Source organism: Rutidosis leptorrhynchoides, chromosome 11 (assembly GCF_046630445.1).
Source record: "Rutidosis leptorrhynchoides isolate AG116_Rl617_1_P2 chromosome 11, CSIRO_AGI_Rlap_v1, whole genome shotgun sequence".
NCBI classification, from domain to species: Eukaryota; Viridiplantae; Streptophyta; class Magnoliopsida; order Asterales; family Asteraceae; genus Rutidosis; species Rutidosis leptorrhynchoides.
In genome coordinates this window covers 255462501-255470000 of record NC_092343.1, presented here as the reverse complement: position 1 = coordinate 255470000, position 7500 = coordinate 255462501, and positions in this window count along the sequence as shown.

Genomic DNA, 7500 nt, shown 5'->3' with positions numbered 1-7500 from the left:
TAACGAGCATCATCCACAACACACATTCACGAAACCAAACCCACATTCACGAAACCTACAGCACATTCACGAAAGCCGGCATGCCACCAAGGAGGGTCCAGCATCGACGTGTGGTGGGCTTTAGCTTCTCGAACGTCAATACTCCGGGATCCTCGCCCGCTTTTAGGCTTTTTTAAGCCAAAAAACGAACTCCCCACCGAGGAGAAGGGGTAATTCCGGTCGGGAATGGAGTATATTGGCACACAGTAGTCGAGAACAAATTTCGACTAGTGACTCAGCTCGCACGCCCTCGTCCAGGAACACCCAGTCCCCTATATATACATATTGCACAAAAAGTGAAGTGACAGGAACAGACATTGATTTTCTGAGGAATCATAATTTTTCAAAATCACGGCGTCGTGCTTGATTTAGCTTGGCAATGGGCTAAAAATCCAAGTCGCGACTTAGATTTAGCTTGGCAGTGGCCTGGAAAACCAAGTCGCGACTTGGTTTGCTAGGTGACGACCAGGCCGTGGCTATTATTTCTCGGTCACGACTTGGTTTTCGGGGCCACGACTTGGTGTTTGGCTTCATGTTATAGGGTCACTCGTTACTCGTAATCGCTCTCCGGTTCGCTAGGCAACCTCTAGTAGCATGCACTTTCCGACCCAACATCTGGGTACCAGGGCATGGAGTGGACATGGTACCCCCTATATATACATATTGCACAAAAAGTGAAGTGACAGGAACAGACATTGATTTTCTGAGGAGTCATAATTTTTTCAAATGCACGACGTCGTGCTTGATTTAGCTTGGCAATGGGCTATAAATCCAAGTCGCGACTAAGATTTATGTAACAACCCAAACCATACCGCGTATAAAACCCCGTTAAATTTCATGACAAAAAAAAATTTCTGGTGCAGTTCATTTGCGCGGCGCGCCAGGTGGGTGCGCGGCGCGCCAAACCACCTGGACAGCCCGCTGTCCCCGGAAGTCAATTTAACGAAAATGTTTGACCCGTTCCCGACGTTTTTAGCCAAAACGCTTTTAACCATGAATTCATACATATAAAACTAACACGTTTAATTAATAAAATTAAGTTTACGAAGCGGGTCCCACAACGACCCATTTTACCACCTTAAGTACCGAAATACAATATTTGACCAAAAGACTTTTAATGCAACAAAGCCGAGCATGGCGATTGGGGATACGCTACCCAATCCTAAATGATCCAAAAGCAAGTCACTAAAGCAACTATGCACGTCTTCTAGTCCTCGCGCTTACCCGAGCCACCAATCCACATGCGATCTATAAAAAGAGTCAACAACGAGAGGGTAAGCTAACGCTTAGTGAATGATAATATACTACATACATATATATGTATAAAATGAATACGCCACACAAAACAAATACCGCATACCGTAGCATCAAAGTATAAAGCATCTATACTAAGCATACCGTATAATCTCTAAGCATTAAGCTAAAGATACAACAACGAAATAAGTCCACCAACGACAAAGTGAACATCGCCAAATAGTTACACCCGGAGGGTTAGCTACAACACAACAACACATTAATATATATATATAACAATATAAACGAACAAGGTTAACCCCTTAACCTCAAACACACGAACATTGGCCGAACAACCCGAGCCTTGTGAATTCGCACAACCCGAAATTCACTTCTCAACCATAAGATGACCGAACAACCCGAGTCATCGTGAATCCGCACTACCCGAGATCCACTACCTCAATAAGGTGACCGAACAACCCGAGTCACCATGAATCCGCACTACCCGAGATTCATTTCTCATTACTAAAGCCCACGGTCACGGGATTATAAAATCCACCACATCGGGGTCATCCACAACACAACCATATCAACCCTTCGCCATTAGGGTTATAACAACCAAATCACAACCATGTGTGGTAATGTGCACACAAAATGTGCACCTCGCCAAAGATGGTCAACCAAAATGCACAACCGTGCCAATTGGACTTATACACAAGTCCATCAAGTCCACCTATATGTGAAGTGAGCTCTATGACCGAGAATCACTTCACCCGACCCGCACCCATCCTACACATACATATGCACATAGGATATTATCACTCACCTTGAAGTCTTGAAGAAGCTTCCAAGTGAATCCGCAACTTGCCAATGGAAGATACCTATTCCATTATCACAATTACAACAATACAATTAGGATGGATTTATAAACCACCCAATTCGACCCTTAGTGCAAATTCGACCCAAATGCACTTCCAAGTACAAACCGCGCCCAAAACTAATCAATAATCACTAACACGAGTGAGAATGGTCCTAATACATCCATTAAACCCGAACACAAGTGCCAAACACGTGTCATACCCATTTTGACACTTAAACCCTAATTTTGACCCATAAAGGTCAAAATCTCATCCTTTACAAGTTTTGACACCAAAACACATTTAACTCGGTTCTATACTTCAACTTAATCCATTTTAAGTTTATAAACCTCATTAAATCGCCAATCGGGTCATAGTCACCACCAAACCCTAATTTGACCCAAAGTCAAAGTTAGTCAACCAAACAACCTAAAATGGTTTCCAATACTTCCATAATCACTAACTTAAGTGATTAAACTCAAATTAAAGTTCTAAACATGGCCAATTAGTTCACCAACCCAAAATCCACCAACAATTAACAATAAACCCGATTACTAGCATCACTAAACCCATTTCATCACCAAAAAGGGTATTACAACAAATTAACTCAAAACCCTAACTTGAATATCAAATTAAATAGATGAAATTCGGAGTTTGAGCTTACCAATACTATCACCGTGTAGCCGAGAACGAAAGGAACAACTTTAAAACCCGAGACTTTGAACGATTCGAGCTTCTTCTTCACCAAAACCTCCAATCTCTCTCTAAATATTTGGAAGGGATGAATGGACATGAAAAATGATCCAAAACTGATCCAAAGTAGCTAATATGGCACACAAATCCGGCCCCATGTGATTTTACCCTTTTACCCCTCATTTAATTTAAATAAAAACAAGGGAGTTCTGTCAGCAGCAATCGGCGCGGCGCGCCCCTACCCCGCGCGGCGCGCGGCCTCTCTGAAACAGATTCTTTTTCATTTTAAACTTTATATAAATAATCCGCGAAACCCAATCTCGAATGTCTTAATACACAAACAAGCAAGATAAATATTCGGGTCTTACAACTCTCCCCCACTTAAACTCGATCACGTCCTCGTGATCCTCATCACTTAACCACGTGGACCTCACCCTACGGTCCTCGACATAAGTCCCAATCCGACTTTCCTAAGCAATTCTTTCCCAACGAATCGCTTTCCACAACTAAATCGTCACCCGCGATTTATCAAAACCACAATCCGAGCACTACAACCATGCTCCCTCCCTAACATCGGGAAAACTCAACCACTCTCGTACCGAGATATAAATCCCTTAGCGTACTATTACCGAGTACAACGCTAAAAGCAACTAAGTCACAACCTAAGGTCATCAACCCGAACCGATGAAGACCGAACCAAACGAATCCTTACGGACAACACCACTTAACAACATCCATTGTAGTGCGCAATACGACCCATACGCAGCTACCGTAGCAACACAAACCCACGGTTAGAAACCGATAACGCCCAAAACGGCTATGGGAACACAAGTCCCAAGGTGTACGAAATCATCCATCGTCACACCCGTAACAAACATGTGAGCGAAACACGGCTATCGCATCACTAATCATACCACGTGGTCCTCACGACCCCACCATCGACGCATAAAACGACCGATAGTTCCTACAACATGGTCCTTACGACCCCACCATTGGTGTATCAAACAACCAATAGATTACAACTCAACATGGCCGAAACAACCCGAGCCAAAACACATATGGAGGATGGTCGAAACAACCCGAACCTTAGTGAATTCGCACAACCCGAAATCCACCAACCCAATCCATATATCTCACAACGAAATGACCGCACAACCCGAGTCATCGTGAATACGCGCAAACCGATATTCACTACCACCGCCACATAGTATAACCGAGGATGGCCGTACAACCCGAGCCTTAGTGAATCCGAACCACCCGACATTCACTACCTCAAACTATGAGCCCAACTAACAGGGACAATCGTACTACCCGCAATATTGTGAATACGAACAACCCGATATTCACGTCCCACAACACAACTCTCTTGATGAAGTCAGCGGACCCCGAAGGTCATGCTCCACCAATCTCAATACCGGATGAAGTCAGCGGACCCGAAGATCATGCTTCTCCGATCTCAACACCACGCTCATGACGAAGTCAGCGGACCCTAAAGATCATGCTCCATCAATCACGTACTCCCATGATGAAGTCAGCGGACCCTAAAGATCATGCTCCATCAATCAACCATACCATAATGAAGTCAGCGGACCCGAAGATCATGCTTCATTAATCGTCAATCCCATGATGAAGTCAGCGGACTCCGAAAGTCATGCTTCATCAATCACATACCATAATCGAGCAAGAACCACCTATATCAAGCATAGGTACCGAACAAGAATTCTCCAAAAGAGAACCCGACACACACCTTCCTTAACCGAAGGATTTCACCTTGCTCACCAAACACGTCCATTATCTCTCAACGAGGTTTACCACATTACCACCTCGGTGGTAATTCCAATCCAAACCATAAGTACAATTTATCCGAAATCGTACCCTACCACAAATCGACCAAAACTAGGTCTCGACAAAAATTTCCGGATCTACCAAAAGCATCATCCGAAATATCACACTAAAACTTCCTCGTGCGGGAGTGCGACTCCCCCACTTGGAACCACGTTCCTATCTCACAACTCGTACAACCGTACAATGCTACCAAAGGTAGACTTTACCGACGATTGGGTACACACGACCCATCACTACACCTCGCTCCAACCTTGAGCATACAAAGGATTTCAATCAATCCTTAAACACTTCGAACGAAAAGTGTAGCACGATTACACAAACCATACCCTCGCAATTATCCAATTGCTTTAGTTTGTCAAGTTTCACTTAGTCACTCATGTACCTAAGGGTTTCTCCCGGGACCCTAAGTACAATGTAACCACAACGCAATCGGAGTCGACACCACGCTAGTAGGTATAAAAGAGGCACCTAATGTCGCGTCATAAAGACTCCATTACTAACATATGTCAAGATTTTAAACACTCGATCTCAAAGGTTCCAATCACCCGACGAACCCCATGGTTCATCACTTCAACACAGAAGCGAACACGCGCTTAACAATCGAACACCAAATCCATTTCCGTGGCTTGGTAGTAACATTTCCCAAATACTAAGGAATGCTTGGTTGCACCAAGTCTTACGCCCTTCGTCCCAAAAATCAAACATCGTCACAGGGTACTTCCATTAGGAACGTCACCCTTAACAATAACATGCACAACACAATGCATCTAACAAATCCGAACCTAAACGCCACATAAATAAATATTCAAAAGACATATTTATTAAAACGAAATGTACCTCAACGTCTCCTTGCGGCATTCGCCGCCGCCAACTCGGGACAATCCGGCTTGCGATGTCCCTCTTTATGACAATAGTAGCACATTCCGTCATCACTTCTCGGCATTGTGCATTCCCACAACTTGTGACCCCTAACGCCACAATTGAAACACCTAGGCGCACGAGAATCCACCGCGCCCTTTACCACATTACTCGTACTCGCACTCGGACCCTTAGTCCTCTTACTCGGAGCACCATAAGAAATAACCCTTCTCTCACTTGAAGGTTCGGCCTTTTTCGATCGCGTATAAGACTCGAAACCTCTAGCCACCGCAAATAACTCCGCAAACGACTTCGCGTAACCCCGGCTAATTTTGCTTTTCAAGTCATCGCTCAAAGTTCGATAGAAATCCTCCATCAACAAACGATCGTTCCCCAAATATTCCGGGCAAAAACGAGCCTTCGACATAAAAGTCGTCTTTAAAGTATTCAAGTCCATAGAACCCTGTTGCAAATTTCGTAACTCACAACGCAATTCCGATAAATCGGCTGAAGTTCGGAACTCCTCGAAGAATTCCTCCTTAAATTCGTCCCATGATAATGCCATAAACGTCTCACCACCGACAAGATCAATCTTGCCATCCAACCAATCCTTCGCCCTACCTCGCAACAAACTAGTAGCGAGTCTCGTCTTTTTCTCGGGTGGGCATTCCATAGTACGAAAACACCCTTCGACATCCGAAACCCAAGTCGTACTCACCAACGGATCCGGTTTCCCATCATACATAGGGGGTTTAGTCCTCATGAAGCTCTTAAGACAACGCTCCATTTCACCCCTATTTTGGAATTCGGAATACTTCCCATCCATTTCTTCTCGAAACGCCCTCATTTGCTCCGCAACGGCGGCCGTAACTCTAGCGTTAAATTCCGTGTCGTTCGTCTCGGTCTCGTTTCGCGTCGTCATTCTAAAGAATGCAAAACGATTAGTCCACGCACGTATAAAACGACACGCACAACACCCTCCCATCTTGCTAAACACTCGTCGTACATCACTTGTTAGACACGATTTGCACCCGTAATAAGGTCTGCAAGTTCTTATTACGCACGCACGCCGCATCGACTCGTTAGTACAACGACCGCCTCGCTCGATGCTATAAACAAACACAAACAAAATTCTACGCGATAGAAGCACACGCGAGAATTACACCACAACACAAATAATATATTAATAATATCCGCATTACTAATATAAACGTTAGTCGACCTATAAACAAGGCACTAACTAAACCCGTTCCTGACCCGTAATCCTACAAGTCCCGCAACAAATTACGCGCACACAAAAGTCTAAGTCTAGGCACCTATCTCAAGTCACCTAAATCCCTTAGACCATGCTCTGATACCACTTGTAACAACCCAAACCATACCGCGTATAAAACCCCGTTAAATTTCATGACAAAAAAAAATTTCTGGTGCAGTTCATTTGCGCGGCGCGCCAGGTGGGTGCGCGGCGCGCCAAACCACCTGGACAGCCCGCTGTCCCCGGAAGTCAATTTAACGAAAATGTTTGACCCGTTCCCGACGTTTTTAGCCAAAACGCTTTTAACCATGAATTCATACATATAAAACTAACACGTTTAATTAATAAAATTAAGTTTACGAAGCGGGTCCCACAACGACCCATTTTACCACCTTAAGTACCGAAATACAATATTTGACCAAAAGACTTTTAATGCAACAAAGCCGAGCATGGCGATTGGGGATACGCTACCCAATCCTAAATGATCCAAAAGCAAGTCACTAAAGCAACTATGCACGTCTTCTAGTCCTCGCGCTTACCCGAGCCACCAATCCACATGCGATCTATAAAAAGAGTCAACAACGAGAGGGTAAGCTAACGCTTAGTGAATGATAATATACTACATACATATATATGTATAAAATGAATACGCCACACAAAACAAATACCGCATACCGTAGCATCAAAGTATAAAGCATCTATACTAAGCATACCGTATAA